Raw genomic sequence first — 21769 nt, 5'->3', positions numbered from 1 at the left:
TTGTTGGCAAACTAATCAGGATTCTGTTGAACATCAATGATCACTAAAAAGAATTGACTGCTTCTTGGCTGGAAAAGCAGAGGAAACAGAACACAGTGATGCCTCCAACTGCTCCATCACGTCAGTCAGACTGTCGATTCCTATCTGTCCGCAAACGGTGTCAATATCTACATGACTTTTCAAGGATATATGAAAATAAAAAGTGATTTGTTGCAAAATGATTATACAGCAAACATACCATAATGAGTTTGCAATTAATATTTAAAACATATTACAAGCCTCAGCTGCTGTAAGTAATATATACAACAGCAACATGTTGATGCATTATTATCAAATTACGTTTGCATTAAAGACACTGAAGAACTAATGGTAGCACTTTGTTTATCAGTGCATTAGTTCTTCCAATTAGCACAATGAGGTCAACTTTAACAAATAAGCAGAGGTCCTTCGCGATTAAAAAACCTAATTTGTCTTTGTGTCCTTGGTGGAAACACCAATTAAAGTCTTCCTGAAGCATTAAGTGCCAATGGTGTGGTGTCTCCTACCTGTCATCGAATGGGAGTCCACTGCAACTGTACACAGGGGTGTTTGCAGACTGTTTTTTTTGACTGGGGTGGTATGAAGTAGGCACATATGCATATTAATGTGCCATTTTCTTATATCTACTTTAATTATTAACATTACAGTATCTTTCAATTTAATACAATCTTTTGTGTATTTTTCTTTAAAATATAAAGTTTAATCACAACACAACAGAGTGGCACCATAAAAATATAATGTAAAGCTTCCAGATTTAATTATTTAAGTCCTTGCAAAGAAACTGTACCTCCATTATGCATTAATTATTTAAGAAAATTAACCTTGAAAAAAGTTTGAAAGTAGGCTACATACAAAAGGAATCAATACACCTTTAAAAATACTCATCAAACAGTTTGTTCTCACTAAGGTCCCACCTCTCACTGGACAGATAACCAATCATATTTGAGGATCATGGAGTGGCTCTCATGGTGGCCAGTCAGATATCAAGGGTGGCCAGGCCCGATATGCTCCATCTTCCTCCCCACCAGGGCCTGATTTAAGAGCATACAGTATGCTCAAGAGGTACTGGATTATTTATGAAAATGTTATCATATGTGTGCAAAAGAAACTTGTAATTTTGATTGAAGAGAAGCAGTTCTGGGACTGCAAGCATGCATCCTTTATGCAAAAGGACAACTGAAAGCAGGGTTGTGTTGTAATGAATTAAATTCATACTGGATTGTATAATCAGTTTACAAAATTAAGAAACTATAATCAGCCCAGATCACATTGAAAAAATGTGTAATTAGATTATAGTTCCATTGTCAAGGATTACTTGATCACATCAAATTATGTTTTTCATGTTAACCAGTTCCCTAATAACTTATAAAAAGTGTGTCTGACACACAGGGTTTGAGAGATGACTGCTCCACAAAAAGCACCCTATGCAAATATGCATTTTATTTGCATAGAAAATGTTTTGAGATGTTGAAAAAGAAAAAAGAAAAAAGAAAAAAAGAAAAAAGGAATTTTTGTGGCTGAGTTCATTTTTTTGTGTGTGAGGTAATGGGCAATATTTTCAGCGTTTGATTTGGAAGTAATCCAAAAGTTTTCAGATTAGATTTAATTTTTTTGTACTCCAGTGGATTACTTAACTCATTACAAAAATTGCTATGTAATTTGTATTCAATGACTGACTACGTTTCAAAGTAATCTGACAAAACCCTGGCGAAGGGATTATTGCGTTCACTGACATCTATTTAAAGATGGAGCAATTCTGAAGAAAGATTTGATTGTCGGATCTCATCTCCAGGCTGCCAAATGCTGACGTTTGGGTTGATGATTGTTGAACTGACTGACTTGGATCCCTCTCCAGAATCATGTGCTCCACCTTTAATGGCTGCTTCATTCTTATCGCACTACGCTAGACATCCTGTTAGCCTTAGCATTAAAAGTCAGGAAAATTACATAGTGATTACATATCAAGAGGCCACTGAAAGAAACACAAAGACAAAATGTTGTACCTGCTGAATAAACAGCCCCTACGAACCTTGGATGCATATTTAAATTTTTCACTGTAATGTTTTCATTGTTTGAAATATTACTCAGATTTTGACAGGTTTTCTCTGTTATTCATTATGTCCCTCTCCTTTGACGTGGCTTTGGCCTCTCTCACTCTGTGTGTGTCCAACATGACAGATTTTCCCCCTGCTTTCCCCTTATGTTACATTTTCAACAGCAGTATTGATAAATCATGCACGGTACGTCAAACTAGGAACACTGTAAAATACATATTACATGAGCACAAACACACAATCTTTTGTTCTCAGATCCAACAGCACAGTATGTTCCTATATGGACAAACAGCAGATGACTGCTTAGCATCTAAAATAAGGTTTTGCAAATCCTTGGTAAATATCCTCCACAGTATTTAGAAAGAGGCTTGTGTTCATTTGGTATGTAGAATCACACGGTCTGGTTGGAAGTCAGAAACTCGCTCACACAAAACTCAGGAATACATGTTGGGGGTGAGCTATGAAGCGAGGTATGTTGAACCTAAAGCTGGAGTTTTCAATTTTACAAAGGTGGGTGTCTTTAAATCTGGCTAGATCACCATAGTAACAGGTGATGCACACCAAACCCACACTGGAGGAGGTTACTGTGTGTTCAGAGTTTGAGCACGAGAGATTCTCAGCTGAGAATATGTTGAGCTGTATGTTAGTAATGTCACCAAACAATGCCGTGCAGTTACAGTAGTGCAACCTGTATATGTTATGTTGCCATGGGAACCTATATCCAGTTTTTTGGTGATGCACAAAATGCATACTTATGTTTTTTATTCTTGGTCCTGTTTTGCTGCAGAGTCTCTTTTATATGTTGGTACTGCAGCTGATGAAACAGATTAGAAAAATGATTGAGTCTACTGATGTTTAAATCAATCAAATTCATTTTACTTTGACTTAACCAAAAAAACTAGTGATTTCTATCTATCTTTCATAATGCGACAATGTCACCTCTAAATGCACATCTTTATGTTTAGATATTTGATGATTAAAGTCATATACTTGTAGGCCTTTGGAAAAGGTAGGGTATTAAAATAAGTCAATTCCTAATAAAATCAAACAAAAACAGTACAGTAAGAACTGTAAACTGAAAGCAAGTTTGGTTGATAAAGAAAGAAAAAATAGTAAACTGGCAGATAAACATAATTTAATAACGAATAAGACATTCTGTAAAAAGTTGAATAAAGTACGTCAATACTGTTTACAAAAAATGTTAATAAGAAATAGTGAAGGCAAAGAGTAAACTGTGAACTGAGTGAAAAGTTGAATGTATTTAACGCATTTAAGTGTTTAATTGGTTATTGCACCTGTCAGTCACAGTCACCTGCGGTAACTGGCAATAGGTGAGGAAGAGAACAGTGGTGGGCGGGGTCAAAAGACAATGACATGAAAGACGGAGGAGAAATGTGAAAAACAAGAGTGAAGAAGGAGAAATACTGTTGTTGTTAGCCTGTGAATGTTTGAGTAAACAGAAGTAAACAGTAGATGTGCACATTAAGTAACATTTCCCGCTTGATCAGAGAGGTTAAGGCTGTGTTTTGTGCTAGTATGTTTATTCTTATTTACTAGTTAAAAACCAGGGGTGGATGTAACTAATTACAAATACACAAATTACTGTAATTAAGTGTTTTTTTGGGGTATTTGAACTTTTATGGGTAGATTTTCAGGTCTGTACTTTTACTTGTACTTAAGTATTCATTATGCCATGTAATCTACTTAGTTACTTTTAAAATCATAGTTGAGTACTGAGTACAATTTGAATTGATATCCAAACCTTTTATCTGCATTTTTGTAGCCAGTAAAGTAATTTGATAGCAAAAAAGCCAATGAAAACCAGGACATATGGACAAAAAACAAAGCAAAACAAAAAAAAGTATATTTAATGACTGACCTTTAATTGATTTTTCATTAAGAATTTAAGCAGTTAACAACGTATTCATGGATATTTAATAGTCCTGGCAGTAACTGCACCTCACCCAGCTTTGTTTTGTCTGCTGGAGACATTTGCTGAATAAAGAAGTAAAAACTTGAAATGAGAGAAAAAAAAGATAAAATGAGGGAACAAAACACTTGTTTTATATCAAATCAATTATTCATGATTCATTGATTGTTAGTGTTTTAATTGGTAAAGTACACAATACACAAAAAATACACAAAATTTAGAGCCCTAGTCTGGAGAGGTGATGGTGACATCATTGGTTAAAAGTAACCAATACTCTGAGTAGTTTGTTTTGACAAATACTTTGTACTTTTATTTAAGTATTTTTCTAACTCTAGTACTTTTACTTGTAATTGAGTAATATTTTAGCAGTGTAATGGTACTTGTACTTGAGTACAGATTTTCAGTACTCTTTCCACCACTGCTAAAAACAGTGAAGATGCTTGGTGAGAGGAGGCCAATGCTGAGGAGGCGCGGGAGCGGAGGAAAGGGCTGTTTGAGGACGGCTCCGGGATTTGAGAGGACTTGACCGCCGCTGCCGTCTGGTTTCATCCTTCAGACCACCAGCTGTTCTTCCTGGGACGGGACTAACACCGACATGTGAGTAAGTTTTCACCCTGCTGAGGAGACACATTTAAACAGCCGCACTGCACCAGAAGACACAGGGCTGCAACTTTTTTTAATTTTTAATTTTGTGTGCATGTGAGTGTTATAATTAATTATAGTGTTTTAATTTGATGGTATAATATTTTGGTATTGCCATTTAAGTTTTACAGAGTTTTGAGGTAATTAATTTTCTAAGTTTCATAAAGGTTATTTTGGTATGATAATATTTTAAGAGGCATATTTTTATTTTGAAGGGGTAATCTGTGTTTTCTGTGTTTTTGTTTCATTTAAATTAAAGATGGTTTTGTACTTTTCAAAACAATACCTAATTAAATTTTTATTTCTTTGAATTCAAAAGAGTTGTTATTTTTATTGTTACTGTTATTGTGAATACAGAGTTCTACAGTCTCAGTAAATAAAACAGTCAACCCTTCGTGGTAGCTACCTGAATACATCAGACCCGAACACGTCATCATTCCAGTTTAGAGTCAGTTAAAGCAGTTAAAGGGATAGTTCACCCACAAATGAAAATTCAGTCATTTTCTACACACCCTCATGCTGATTGAAGGTCGGGATTATTTTGTCAGTCTGCAAAACACTGCTGCAGTTTCTCAGTCTCTTAAAGTCCCGACAAGTTGTTTGAACACCGTCACACCACACACACCCAGTTTAGACTGTGTGCATGTGAACATGAATGTGGCTCCATGCTAAGGATGTACAGTGAAGGTTCAGGCTAAAAACATGGTGTAAATGACATTTTTAGTCATCTTGGTATGGAGATTACTATTGGATTACACCAGAGGAGCAGTACGGAGGCATTTTATGTTTTTATTCTGGTGTTTTTTTTTACATTTGAAAACTGGTCACCATCTACTTCCATTGTTTAAGAGATTCTGCAATGTTGTTTTCCTGTGAAACTCCAGCAACCTACTCACCCTCGTGCCGATTTAACCCGACCTTTAATCGGCATGATGGTGAGTAGATAATGACTGAATTTTCATTTGTGGGTGAACTATCCCTTTAAGCCTAATATAGTGTAGAGTGCTGGGGTGCTACACAGTCGTATGCTTCATAGCTCTCCATGACCTGTTCTGTTTGGCTGAGGTGGGCAGCATGCATCAGTCCATTTTGTGCCTAGTAAGAGTCAAATAATGCACTTAATGCTCCCTGGGTTAACAAAAAAAAGTTAATAAGCACTGTTGTGATCATACCTATTATCTCTAACACAAAGAAAGCCTGGCTGTGTTGACCTTGGTTCATAGTACACCCATATGATCCAAAATAATCTCTCTAACTCCAACTGACTATATCACAAAGATAGAAGTTAATTTGACTTGCGTCTTTGGTGCCATTTATCCATCTAGATATTTTGGTGTGAGTTGCTGAGTTTTGTAGATATCGGCTGTAGAGATGAACAGGACTAGATGGCACTCGCCGTCTGGTGCTCGAAGTTCCAACATGAAACCACTCGCATCAGGGTCTGTTGATTATCTTACATGATTTCTGGAAAGAGGCATTTCTGTTGTATATTTTTGGGACTTTGAGCATGGTGAGCTGAGTGCCATCTAGCTCCATTATATTGGAGGGAAAGCATGGCTACGGCTAACTCACACCTCAGCAATTTAGATGTTAGATGGATATATTTTTAAGCTTAAATTACAAGGGGAGATTCACTCAGAGAAATGCTCTCTTTTTCAGGAAAGCTCTGATCACATTCACACCTGGAAACTACTGATGGATGTTAAGGGCCTTACTCAAAGGCGCATCAACAGAGGGACCTGCACTGGTCTTTCACCACCCAGATTTATCCTGCCGCTCTGGGGATTTGGACCAGCAACCTCCCAGTAACAAGCTCCCTTCTCGGACCTTAAAGCCACCACCGCACTACAGGTAAGGAAAAATCTGTATTTTAACTGTTAGGGTGAACTGCCCCTTTAGGAGTTAAAACTATGCATCTCAGTCATGACATATTGTGTATTTTTCCTGTCTCCATGTATGGTATCTTTTCCACACAATCATATAACAAAATTCCAGGAATGCTCAGGTGTTTATGACACATGGCGTAATCTCACGATCTTTTCACAAATGGCACCGCCCCTTCTCTTCCCTCCATTTCTAACATATCAAAATAACAATAATAGTGACGTGTGTGTGCTTTAATAAGACTGTGTATCATACTGTATAAAAAGGAGCAGTCTGATGACAAGTTTAGTTTCGTGCAACAGGCTTAAATATTTCTTTAGGTGTCTTTGATCAAAAATTTTACACCATGGACTGCCACAATGCCCAGTGCCAGTTAGATTTGGCTCACTTGACTTGTCAGTTGGAATTATGATTCAGTTTTGTTCCTGTAATGATTAGATTTTTTTAAAAGTGCAAAATTTGGACAAAGCCATTATCCAAAACCAGAAGACTTCTATTTTTGCCAGTAACTGTTTTTTGCTGCTTACACTTGACAGGTAACAATGACAACATCAACTGAACCACTGGTGTTCCCATATTTGAAAAAAACGCTGCAAAAGTGCCTTATAATAAAATGGCCTCATGAGTGTCCTTCAATACACAAAAAGTGGTTAAGTGCTTTCTGAGGTGCCATGTAGTGGACTAAATGTGGTAAAGTACCTTCTAAGGTCCCCTTCAGGTTGACAAAATGTGATAAAGTTCATGTTAGGCTGTGTTTGTGTGAACAGTGTGGTATGTCCTACGATCATATATTATGTGTACATTGACAGGTAAATGGTGGGAAGGTCACCAGAATGTCTGGTGGACAAGGTCCTGTCCATAGCTAGGTTGTTTGGATAGCCTGAGATAAACCAGATGTTTCTAGTTTCTAGACAACTCCATATAAGCTGTTGATGTTTGAGTGTTCACTCCTTCTTACACTGCATGTTGTTTGCTATGGAAGAACCCGAGCTCATATTAAATGTTTTCAGGTACACTGGTGTCATCTCTTCTTTTGGAATCCCACAATAATTATCAATGTTTCAGTTCATCATGACTTTTGGGACACTGGCGCTGGGGAAGTGGATAAAAGTACTACTATGAAAACATGTATACTTATGTTAGAAAGCTTCCACAGACAAATAAATGCATCCTTACAAAATTTGTAACAGTCAGTAAGACTCAATGGTACAACATGATCAATAACATATTGACAAAATGGTCCCATCACATATTCAGTCCAAAGTATTGAGATATACCCACAAACTGCACATATGAGTCATTAGATGTTAAGTCTTAGGCTTATATTCATCAAAATACGTAACAACTATGTAAACCTGTATTCTCATATGGCGTAGCCTTAGAAAGCTGAGATTCTTGTTTTGATCAGTGCCAACCACTTACAAACAATTACAAAACTGAGGCAACACACCATTGAAGATTCCCTGTAACCTACGCTTTACTAATATTCAACAATTTGACACAAATGGTCCTGTTTCATTGGCAGTGCTTGAGTTGATGATGTACTTATTACATATTCAGTCCAAATCATGCTATTTCTGCAGATTAACACCCACAAACTGCACAAAGGAGCAAGCAGAAGTTGTAATTTTGTAATCCCCTACTTTCATCCGTCTGTGTCTGGAGTTTCCGTGCAGATGAAAGTGATTTCTTCATCTCAACATGGCTGCTGTGGTCTCACCTTTTGACTGACACCTCACACGAGCCAATAGGAGCGTTCATGTCTTGTCCACAACCCACAGTAGCCACAGGCATATTACAGGTAGACACCGCATTGACTGTTTCGGTTTGTTGCTGTGTTACATGAACATCTCCGCCATGTTGGACAGGCAGGGCAAGACTGACCTGTGAATAAATATTGGTAAACGGACGGCTTTGGTTCTTCTGGATGAAAACAAAACAAAACAAAACAAAAAAACAAGGTTTATTTCTCAACTGAATTCAATGAGGCTTGTGATTCACATGAATTAACAAAATAAAAAGTTTTTGTTTTTTTCTAACTTCACATAGATCATGAACCCATGAATATGACACCATTCATTAAATTTGGTTGAGAAATAAATATTGTAGTGAGTTTTATCCAGGAAAACGTCATTTACATGTATGGATTCATATATATGTCGTCCTTGCCCTGTCCAATATGGTGATCCAAAGGCCAGTGCGCTGTCAATAGCCAATGAGAGGGAAAGGAAGATCCTGCTTCTCCTCTCCTGTGTAAAGACAGAGCTAGTTGGAACAGATTTGTGCTTTGTATTGCCAGTGAAATCCCCAAAATGACAATATGCTATTTTATATGTACTATGATACTAGAATAGGGAAATTGTGGAAATTTAGAGTTGTTTTTTTACTGTTTTTCCACCATAAGCCTTGTTTTGATGCTTTAAGCATTATAATGTATTTATGCTTCAGTTACTCTAAAGCTGGAGGTTTTGAGGGTCTTCAAGTAGCCTTTATTTTTTCAGAAAATGCCTAGACATACCTTTAGAAAAACACTTAAAAATATTCATTTTTAGTAGTATTGTTATCACAATTGAACTTAGGAATAGGTAAGGTAAACTCTGTGGTCTCGCTGTGCGTTCTACCTAAAAAGTTACAGGTATAAGTCATCTGCAGGAATATTTCTGCACAAAAAAAGTAAGGTGGAAATAAATCGCTCTACTTCAGTTTGTTCCCTCAGTTCCAGTAGCATTAACAGTGATTCTGACTCATGGGTAACATATTTCAGAGTGTTAAAAGAGATCTAAACCACACATGTACTCCAAACGGTTCAAGAACAGCCTTCAGTTAAATTCGGTTATACCTTGGGTAGGTGTTTTATGCTAATTTTAGCTCAAGCGACAATAGCAAATTTATAAAATGTCTCCTAAATGAAATGTTTTCACACCTCCTGACTGCCTTGACTAACGCACCCAGGACAAATGCACTGTAGCTGCAGCCTATAGGCAAGGTTGGAAGCAATAGACCAATTGAAGTGCTTGTGTATCCATGTGGAGGAAGACAGATGACATCAAGCAGCCACTTTCTCACATCAGCTGCACACAGAGGCATGTGTTCCACGTGAATGGTCATGCTCCCTCGGTACATGGTGTCTAACACTAGAGGGTGATTTTATTCCTCCCAGTGCTGTGGGTAGATTCCATTACAAGAACGACAGTGCCATTATACTTGAAGGTTAATAACGACATGCGGCGTCTATCAAAACTGCTAAATGGGACTTTAATTTCCTTCATTGTGAAGTGACCCTGCGTGGTCACTTTCTAAATGTAACAAATTATTGTTGCTGTTTCGTGCTACAAGTGTAATCATAGTTACTGTACACATTACATTTTTAGATTATTTGTAGTAAGTTACGTTACTGATTTTGTGTTCCTTATTAAGCTGTGCAGTTTACTGTGTATCTTTCAGTATAATAATTTCACATTATTATGGACTTGCAGAATTAAGTTTACTATTATAAATGGTGTTATACTTGATAATTATTTCATTATCATTTACAGCATTTTAACTAGTATTTTAATGACACATTTACAAATGTAGTATTTAAGTTTCTTCTTCATGTCTCTCTTGTCTAAGAGCTAATTAGTTCCTACCTGTCATTGTTTAGGGGGGACAGGTATGATTGTGGTGCCATGTGTGTAACAGTTTTATTGACCCTACTGTGAACCTCAAAGAGTGACGTAGGTGTATTGTGCTGTCAGGACGTTTTGGTGAAAAATAAGTACACAAAGAGAAGTTGTAGCAGCTTCTTATAAAGAAAGGGGCGGCGGTGTTTTTTCTTCATCTTCAGATTAATTTACTGATGCATTCAACTAGTTTACACCCGCCAGGACTTAATGGACAGCAGCGTGCACTCTGTGCATTTATTTCTGTTTTACATGGACTTACATGGAATTTTATGGCCAGTTTCCAAAGTCACTGTGGTTATTAGTGGATGATGTTGAGGACAGCGAATCCCTCGCTGATGATGACGGCGTGTCCAAAAAAAGGGTAAGCATCAGCAAATGTCCTGAACTCTGTGTTGTGCTGGGTCTTTAGATGTTTACTTGTATTGAGCGGCTAGTTTTTGTGACGTGGTATCGGGTGTTGGGTATTGGAATAGTTTTATGAGTACGAGTACATGAGGACAGTATTGGACCGATACCCGATGCTGGTATTGATATCGATGCATCCCTAGTTGCACTCTAATCTGTAACCTGTATATATACTTTATTAAAGAATCCACATTCTCCTTCTTCCTCCTAATTATAGATGTAAAGCACCCAATCCTGAAAATTGGGACAAATCATGTCTTACCAAAAATACTTCAGAAATTACTAACACTCATTTTTTGGGGCAAAAAAATGTATTCTTTATGGATTTATATAGACACGTGAAATACTGAGATGTAGCAAAAGTACATATATTCTGTACCCAAGTTGAAGTACAGATACGCGTTAAATAAAATACTCGAGTAAAGAAGTTGAACCAGTATTTCTATTTTTACCAAAGTAAAATTTAAAAAAAAGTACAGGCTCTGAAATGTATAAAAGTAAAAAGTTGCTTCATGGAGGACATTTCTACCAGCAGTTTCTGTGCGACACTAATTGAGTCTCACTTTTCTCTGTGGTCGCGCCTCTCTCTTTTGATTCATCTTGTTACATCTCTTATGTTGTTTTTCATCTAGTAGTGTCTCTTTTTGTCTTATGATTTAAATGCCATTTTTTGTCTTGAGTCTTTTTCATCTTGTTATGTTGTTTTTGTCTTATTAGGTTATTCTCATCTTTTAACTTGTTTTTTGTCGTGTTACATCTGTCTTGTGTAATGTGCAATGATGGCTACACCAGGAAATTGTCTTTTCTATCACTGCTGCATCCATTTAGGTTGAAATCAGTCTTGATGTTGGAAGGCAGTGGGCAATGATGCAAAGTAAAAATAATCAATAATTCCCCTCAAAAACAAACCTGTTTTGAACATGTGATTAGCAGAAAGTACAGATATTAGTGTTAAAGTGTAGGGAGTACAAGTAAAAAGTTGTCAGAAAAGTTTAGTCCAGGTGCCAGGTAATGATAGATATGATAGATAGATATGGTTACATCCCACCTCTAGAAATATATGTAATTGAATAAATGAAATATTTTAATTTGTTTTAATTTCTAAAACTGCTTTGTGCCAGAAAGCACTCTTGTCCCAGACAAGAATTCACACACAAATGTGTCAACTTCATAGTCCTTCTAAATCAAAGCTGAATAGGAATGATGGTTTAAAAATATGTATTTTGATCAGCATTAAGAGAACATTGAGCAACTTTAAAAAATAAAATGCTGCTCACTACGAAGGGTGTTGAAATTAATTGTTTTTAAGATGCATCGTGATGCCGACATGGACGATTCCGTATCGATGCAGTGTAGAGATGTTCCACTTTGTTTTTCTGGCTGTGGCTGGACAATAAAGTGCTAAAATTCAAAATAACTTCCTGGTAGCAACCAGTGCAGTAGCAACCAGCACCATAGCAACTAGCGCCGTAGCGACTAGCGCTGTAGCAAGCACAGTATGGCAGAGGGAGGTGCAAATCAAGAGCAAGTGATAAAAAACGCCCCTAGTATTTTAAAAGCAGACCTCTGGGCACATTTCAGATTTTATGAACTTGCTGGGGAGCACAGACTGGACAATACACACTCTGTGGGTAAAATCTGTCACACAAAAATCAAACACCACTTTGTCAACTTTGCCGCCCAACTCTGAGAAAGGGAAGAGAATCACTCTGTTTTTCCCTGTTGATTAAACAAAATTTAATTCATGCTAGTCGATCAGTAAGAAAATACTCAGAAAGCAGTTAAAATTGAACACAGCTTACTAACATATAATGTTAAACACTGTCTGAAAAAATATACTGTGTTATTAATGGCTCTTAATACACAGTCTACAGTTGCCGAATCATATTTTAAATGCACCGTGCAATATGAACATTGCACATTAACCTGATTTACGAGCTGTCATCTGTCCAACTTTTTTGATTGAAACCATCCGGGATTGGGTGGGACATCAGGGCATACACGCTGGGCAAGAGGGGCTGCTATCTGATGTGGCTGCAGCCCCGACTAGTGGCCGGCGGCCGTATAACACCTTAGAGGCAAATGTAACTGGCATTGTACATGAATAAAATATTGACAAATAGTTAAATAAATAGTTATTTCTGGTGCCGACTAGCAAGGGTGGCAATGTTTAGAGTAAGAGACATAAAGACACATGAGGAGGCTAGCTGGTGCCATACACTCCTGTTAGTGCATTTACTCATAACCTGTGATAACCACCTGATGCTTTTTACAGTAGCTACAGTGGGAACCTTTGTAGACGCTGCTGTGTGAATGTTGAAATCATTTGTGTGCTTTTATGTCAGGCATCTACTGAGAACAGAACAGTGCAGGGTTATGGATACAAATAAAATACTTTGTATGTTGCTTTTGATTTAAAACTACCAGATTGCTCTAAGGACAAAAGCAACATGATGTGCAACATTTTGTCTCTAAAATTAGCCTTTTCGTGATATTTTGATCTTATAAATTGTGATAATTTTTGCAGTTATTTGTTAATCTCACAATTTACATGCACTCAGACACTTTCTTTTGAGATGGAGACAGTGTAAAATAATTTTTTTCCCAATTTGGTATTACAGAAAATTTTTAACTAACTTCAGGAATCCTATTTTATCTGGCCTCATCTTGCCTTATCTTAGATTAGGAAACCCTAAATGCTCGAACCAAAATCAGCTTTTATGTCTGTTACCTAGCAACCAACACTACTTTTCTCGTCTTGCTAAGTTAAACAAACTCTTAAACTGTTGTTTTTTTAAACATTAAAACAAACATAGCAAGATAGCAGACACTGTCTCCACTGTATCTGCCTTACACAATAGCAATAAATATTAAACACTTTAGCTAACACTGTCGTTAGCTACTATTAGCTAACATTTCAGCTGCACACACATATGTTATTTGAGAAATCACAAATAATGTGACTGAAACAGATATTTCTCAACATGCTTGTTATCATTTGAGGGGGAAAAAGTCCAAAATGTAACACATTAGTGTTAAAACTACTTCTTTTTACTTTTATCTGAGTATATTTTTACACAAGCACTTAATTATAATATTATAATATAATTTTAATATATATTATTCTAATACTGTGAATTGCAGTAAGATGAACTCTTCAAGAAACTTGACCACAGCATCATTGCAATTTCACATTATACCCTTCAACTGAAGGATAATTTTCATAACTTTTCTGTAAAAAATATTTTATTTTGAGTGTAAAAAGAACATTTAGATTTATTTATTTCCATTTCTGATTGTTCAGTGTCCCTCTGTTTAAGGTGTGGGAGGGTGGGAAGTGGGGGATCATAAAAAAATAAGTTCATAAAACTTATTTAGTTAAAATAAAAATGAGCAAGGCAGAGAGATGAAAATACAGGAGGATTTTTTTGTAGGAGGAAGATTTTTATTTTATGCCAATATTAAACCAATTTGATGCTTTGAAGGTGCAACAGTTACATTGCCAGTTAATATAAGAGTAGAAAATACAACATTTTCCTGATTTAACGTGACTTCTTGTTTAAACCACGCCCACTTCTGGTCCTCTATCTGATTACAGAGACAGATAATTTTGTTGGCTAAACAAATAATGAGGTCTCAGTACACAGCTACTGTTAGCCACTGTTAGCAAACACTACTGTTAGCTAGTTAGTGAATGAGCTACTACTACAAACAAAAGTGAAAGTTGAAATATAAATTAAAATAATGTTTTGTGTTAATCAAAAACAAGATACTCAATTAATGCTTCTGATATCATATGAGTTAATAAACTGATTTTAGATGAACTGTCATAGGAAATGTCATTTAGACCCCTGTTGTCCATTTGAAGGGGTTTGGATAGCTTTTGCATCAAAGAGTTAATTTCCATGGTTACCAAACAGTCAAGACAGGATCTGCAAGTCAAGAAGTTTCTTTAAATGGCCTCCAGTGAGCAAAACACGGTGGTGGATCTGACCAGAACAGCCATTCAGAAAGAAACAAAGCATTAAATAATAAGAAAAAGAAAAGTCACGTGACTCATGTCACTGGGACAGGCAGTGTCGGGAACCGCAATTAAGAGAGAGTCCCTACTGAGTAACGAGGTAAAATCCATGCGGGAAAACCTGTCGCAGCTGTCCATCCCTATCTGCGACTCGGGAAAGCTCTCCGCACACAACACCATCACCACATCCAGAGAAACAGCGGAGAGAAAGCTGACAGGCAGGAGTGTCTGGGTTTTTAATGGCCATCACCTGTGTGGCGTTGACAAGTTACTCTGCCCCTCCATCTACTCCCGCAGGTCAGCATCGCCACTGGCAAAAAACCAAGTAGCCTTTCATCTTTGCATCAGTATTTTCAGTTAAGTTTTGGGCAATAATGATATCAGATAGATGTCTTAAAGAGAAGTTTTAGTGGAGCCTCCCTACACGTCTATTATTCTATTTTTGTTCTCATGTATTCTGATTTAGATCCAAAGGGATTGTTTGCAATCTCCTCAAAAGTTTACAGGGGAATTAATTCAAATTCTCTTGACCTACATACAGTGTGGTGCAGTAATATGCTTCCAAGAACCTTTGAGATACAACTCTCAACTACTGCATATTTTTTTAACTGGCCTTTTTCATACCACGCCATCAGCAAAAGTACATTCAGTGCATCTTCCATAGGGGATATATTGCCACTTTTTGAATATGAATTCCTTGTAACACTTCCAAACCCTGCTTTGAATTTTTTATTATCTGGGAAGCAATTCTGAAACCAAAAGAGATTACAATCTTCCAAAAGTTAAAGGTGCAATATACAATATTCAGCCGCATTAGGTGTCAGCAAAAAACTGCTTTCCGTGTAGAGATGTAGTGCAGTTATGGCGTCCTGAGCAGAGAGCACTTCTGTGTGTGTTTTTGTAAGTTTTCTGTTGTCCTTGTGACTGTTATCTACATGGCGGTGGTAAGTTTCTCATATTACAGCCAATCAGAGCAATAAAATTTGTGTCTGAAAACATTGTAGGCAAGAAATCGGCAACGCAGTGACAGAATCTTGATCCATATTCGATCAGCACTGCCTACTTTGACAATTTGATCTGAGCCTCTGTTGGAAAGAATCACAATGGCAGCTGCCCGGTCACAAATTTTCTCATTTCTCGCAACATTAACGTCAACCTTACATGTGATGTGTTTCAGAAACCATATTATTTGAGACATGGGTAATGTAGTAACAAAATCTTGATTCATATTTATCCAGTCCTGCCTAGATTCAGGGTGTGATCTGAATTTCAGGAGGCAAAACTAGGACAAAATGGTGTCCTAGTTTTGAGTTTGTGGAAGCCCCAATCCCCCCAAACTTCATTGAGTAAATGAAGTGTGCACATTAGTTTTGGTGATGTTAGTTGTCTACAACGATGTCTGTGTAAAGCAATGATAAATATGTGATGAGTTTGTCACACCACAGACATGTTTTATTAACAACCCTGCCAAATTTGGTTTGAAAAAATGCTAAGAATATATAATTAGGTCTCAAAATAATGAGGAAATATGGGGGGCTGTTGTTGTGAGTTGATGTCAAGAAGCGCTACTTAGAGATTTTCTTCTTAAATACATTGTACATGTTATAAAACAGTTGCTGACAACTGAGATCTGACTTTGCTTACACAGACTTTAACATTGACTTTACCTTTAACTGAACAAAGTGAAGTAAAGCTAAGTTGTGAGAAAGGAATTAAATAGATTAAATGTATAATAACTTTATGATTGTTGTGTTGTTGCTGTCTGCCTGTGTTTGATGTTCCTGACACCGTTGTGTTGAGTTTACCCGCTGTGCTGTATTGAAAGCAAATACCCCCAACCTTGGTTGTGTGGTTGTGTGAGTTTATTTTGTTTTTTTGGACGTAGTGACATTATGCATCATATGTGACATAGTGAATTCTCCACTTGTGCACATCCCAGGTGAGACTCAAGAGGACAGGAGGAGGTGGGAGAGGAGACAAAGATATCGCCAGTTGCTGATGGATGGGCTGACGATGGTCGATTAGAAAATTTTAACATATCGCCCAACCGTAAGGCATACAGTTTAATTTATTTATCTATTTCCTTTGGCTGCTGTGCTGCCCCGCAGTAGTTGGTGCACCAAATATATTTCTATATTGCCTGCCAGCAGAAGGCTCTGCATTGCATTCTCATCAGCTCCGCTGTTAATTGGTTGGGTCTTTGCTCAAACAATCAGCCTTTCAAGACCCAACAAACAGGAATTAACAAACATCGACTGATGATAGAGCGCAGAGAGCGCACATCAGTCTCATCTAGTACCAACAGCAATCACAGGGGATATGAGATTAATAGAGGCATTACTGGCAGTGTTAGAGTTTCATGTCATATCCATCTGCATATAGTCCAACTAATTACAAGCTGGGCTGAAGATAAACATGCTGGTTTATGTTGATTACAGGAACAAAGAAGAGTTATTGCACCCACAATCAGTCACTCAATTGACAGACAGTTTATAGGTGCATCATCAGTTAGTGCAGTGGTTCCCAAACTTTTTCTGGCAGGCCCCCCTTCAGAAACCAATATATGTTCTATATGCTGGAAAATATACTCTGATCAGGCATAACATTATAACCACTGACAGGTGAAGTGAATAACACTGATTATCTTTTCATCATGGCACCTGTTAGTGGGTGGGATATATCAGGCAGGAAGTGAACATTTTGTCCTCAAAGTTGATGTGTTAGAAACAGGATAAAATAGACAAGCGTAAGGATTTGAGGGAGTTTGATGAGGGCCAAATTGTGATGGCTAGACCACTGGGTCAGAGCATCTCCAAAACTACAGCTCTTGTGGAGTGTTCCTGGTCTGCAGTGGTCAGTATCTATCAAAAGTGGTCCAAGGAAGGAGCAGTGGTGAACCAGCGACAGGGTCATGGACAGCCAAGGCTCACTGATGCACGTGGGGAGTGAAGGCTGGTCTGTGTGGTCTGATCCAACAGATGAGCTACTGTTGCTGAAAATGCTGAAGAAGTTAATGCTGGTTCTGATAGAAAGGTATCAGAATACACAGTGCATCACAGTTTGTTGTGTATGGAGCTGCATAGCTGCAGACCAGTCAGGGTGTCCATGTTGACCCCTGTGCACCGCTGAACGCACCAACAATGGACATCAGAACTGGTTCATGGAACAATGGAAGAAGGTGGCCTGGTCTGATGAATCATGTTTTCTTTTACATCATGTGGATGGCCGGGTGTGTGTGCATTTCTTACCTGGGGAACATGGCACCAGGATGCACTATGGGAAGAAGGCAAGCTGGCGGAGTCAGTGTGATGCTTTGGAAAATGTTCTACTGGGGAACCTTGGGTCCTGCCATCCATGTGGATGTTACTTTGACATGTACCACCTACCTAAGCATTGTTGCAGACCATGTACACCCTTTCATGGAAACAGTATTCCCTGATGGCTGTGCCAGGAATAGTTTGAGGAGCACAACAACGAGTTGAGGTGTTAATTTGGCCTCCAAATTCCCCAGATCTCAATCCAATCGAGCATCTGTGGGATGTGCTGGACAAACAAGTCTGATCCATGGAAGCTCCACCTCACAACTTACAGGACTTAAAGGATCTGCTGATGACATCTTGGTGCCAGATACCACAACACACCTTCAGGGGTCTAGTGGAGTCCATGTCTCGACGGGTCAGGACTGTTTTGGCAGCAAAAGGGGGACCAACACAATATTAGGCAGGTGGTCATAATGCTATGCCTGATCGGTGTATTTTAAAAGGTAAACTCCTAGCATAGTCGAAATGAGCAGCCATTTTAATTTTTAAAGTTGCTCTTATTGCTAATCAAAATCCACATTTTGAACCAGAATTCCTATTTGGCCTTGATTTAGAAGGGCTACGGAGCTTGAGGAGACAGGGGTCCTTAGGTTATAGCTAACTGTTTTTCAATCCTGTCTTTGTAAAAAGACACAACTTTCAAAGGCCAACATTTTTATAAAAAAAAAAAAAAAAATAAAACCAAGATGATTATCATAACAAATGCCTTTCTGGCACAGAACAAGTTTAGAAAATAAAAAGAAAGAAAGCCAAAACATTTAATAAAATCCTTAAAGACCCTCTCCAGTGAAAGTCAGGTTTTTAACTTTGTTAGCATGTCCACGTGGTGTTTTTCATGTTTCAAGACATATTAGAAGAATAAGCAGTAAACACCATGTCTGAGCGTTCCTTGCTTTGAAATTGCAGTGAGCAAGGGCAGTCTCAAAAAAACTGATTAGTACAACTAGTTACCGTGTTTAGCTAGCAAAACAGAGGAGAAGGTGTGGAGAGGGCGGGACTATTTTCATATTAATGAAGCCTTGAATACTAAATGAATGCAAGGTGTAGAGCTTTATGTAAGCAATTTTAACAAGGTATTTGAACTTATTTTGCAACGAACACATATCAGGAACAATTTATTGTTGCTCATGGAGCATTTTGTGTTGTTTAAAACATGGCTGGAAGTGGGATTTAAAGATAAATTTCCATTTAGAAAATTGGAATTAGAGTGTTGGTATTAATCAGTTTTACAGGTTTGGAAGGATATGATCTGTCCCCCTTTGCAAGAATGGGTGCTATAATTTCTTTAACTGCCTTCTAAAAAGGTTTATTTGAATGATGCTCAGGACTGTAAATATAAAATAACTCATCCCACTCTTTAACTCACAGCCCTCAGCACAATCCCAAATATCCCCGACACTGACACACCTGTTTTTGTTGACAAGTATAATCTCATATCATGGAGCTTTTATTATCACCCTTTTTATATAACAGTCTTAATTTCAGTGTTTCTTAATACTAATTCCCAAGCTCCAAAACTTGCTGTTAAATCTTTTTCTCCCCAGTCTCAGGCGGGATGCTTTTCTCTTATCTTTCGGCGGATGTTTTTCTTTTTCTGCATTCTGCACACTTGCTGTTTATGAACCAGTATCCACCGGTTTCGTCAGCAAATGTAATTGCATCCCCTGGAAGTTTACTCCAACACAGTTTGCTTACGTCGAGCCTTTTGAAGAGTCTGTGAACTCCATCCACATTCAGATGAACTCTCACTCAACTCTGTATCATCTTGTGCAACGATAACAGGACCTTCCACTCTCAATTTTCTGACTCTCATCTTATTGATGGTACCGTATCCTTACAATAAGATAAAGCCCATACACTCCTTCGTAGCTCCCAATGGTAAAGTCAGTCAGGCAGAAATAGCAGCCAAATATGTATTTCTAGTACCATACTCTCCCAATCTTTAATCTCAGTGCTCAGTCTATGGACGCCTGCGGCAGGTCTCTGCTCCCCAAAGAGATTTTGAATCAGCACTCATATGTTTGATGACTCAAGTAATACAGAAGCCACTAAAGGCAAGCTGTGTTTATGATGGCTGCTAGCTACGGCGCAGGAAATGTTCTTTTAACTTCTAGCCTTTATGATGCAATGTTGATTTCAAATGACCTTGCAACGCATCATGAATTCACGTCCCGTTTCACCCGCTAACCTCCGTCTTGTTATGCACTGCACAATGTGTGTTTGTAGGTGAGCTATTGCACAGACAATTTAAGCCTTAAATGGCTGAGCGGAGCATTAGAATTCCAGGCACAAAGCCGGGCATGAAACATTACTCAGATCAACTTAAAGACCTGTCACAGGCACTGTCAGAAATACTCCACACACAAATAGAAATCCAGCTAACAGGGTACTCAGACGTGGAGATGTTCTTTTTCTTAGTCAAATGTCTTATGTTAATGTCTCATACTTTTGTAGCCATTTCTTTTACTGACAAATTTAGCTTTAAATATCCTCATTCTATAAATACAATTACTTTGTACAGAAATACAAAAATGACCATAAAAAAACATGCAAGCATTTACTTCCTTACCAAAAAACCCATCACACTATCATCACTCTTTCCTTTGACTAGCTCTTACCAATCAGAGCAATCACAAAGAATGAAATAAGTTCTTCAAAAAAGTCCTTAAAGGGACAGTCCACTTTAAAATCAAAAATACATATTTTTCCTCTGGCCTGTTACGCTGTTTATCCATCTTGATATTTTTAGTGTGAGTTGCAGCCGCTTTAAACATCCATGATTAGCATTTTCTTTGACGCCGTCATTAGAACCAAACTTGAATTCGTTCAGTATTTTGTTTTATGCCGAAATAACTGCAAATCTGACGACATGCCCACCGGCCTTAGCTGTACTGTGCTTTTTAACAAATATGTTAGAGTGCTAACATGCCTTAGATGGTGAACTAGCAACAGTCAGTGTTGTCAGTGTAAGCATGCTCGAATGTCAATGTTAGCATTTAGCTCAGAGCAAAAAGTGCAGCCTCACAGAGGTGTTCAAATGGCTACAGTGGAAGACTTCATGTTAAAGGGACAGTTCACCATAAAATCAAAAATACAGATTTTTCCTCTAGCCTGTAGAGCTACTTATCCGCCTAGATACTACTTTATTTTCTACTTGAACACAAGATCACATGATCCCCTGATGATGACTGTACATTGCTGTAGATAACTGGTAGGCTATTTCATTACTCAGTAACTGCTTACTGTTGTTGAAAGATGACGAAATTGTTCCTCATTGAGGTGCTTCAGAAGCCAATTAAATGTTTGACATAGACGTATATGAAATACATGTTTATTTCATTTTATATATTTTTGCATGGCGGCACAGTGGTGTAGTGGTTAGCCCTGTAACCTCACAAAAAGAGTCTTTTTTTTGGGTGGAGTTTTCATGTGCTGTGTGGGGTTTCTCAAGCTTGATGTATCTTTGAGGGGAGTCACAAGGTCAGAGTGTGACTAAACATATCAATGATGCACACACTCTGCATTCACATAATCTCAGGAGTTGATCCAGAGAAAGAGGAGGGGAGGACATCTGTGCCAAATTTGAGTTTTTTCACTTGAGCATGCAAAGAAAAATTCAATTTCCAAAAGCTAACACAAGCCCTTCAGTAAAGACAATAACTTGGGTCTGTCTGTTTAACATAATAGAGCAGTGTTGAAGGGAGTCATTGGATGCTAAAACCTCATTATCCTGTCTGACGACCTTGGCACATGAGCTGAATGAGAAAGTAATGGCTCTTAAACGCTGCCAGCACCGCAAACCAGCCATT

Source organism: Lutjanus erythropterus, chromosome 8 (assembly GCF_056507025.1).
Source record: "Lutjanus erythropterus isolate fLutEry1 chromosome 8, fLutEry1.hap2, whole genome shotgun sequence".
NCBI classification, from domain to species: domain Eukaryota; kingdom Metazoa; phylum Chordata; class Actinopteri; order Lutjaniformes; family Lutjanidae; genus Lutjanus; species Lutjanus erythropterus.
The sequence above is the reverse complement of the archived record's forward strand: the minus strand, read 5'-3'. Positions refer to the sequence as shown.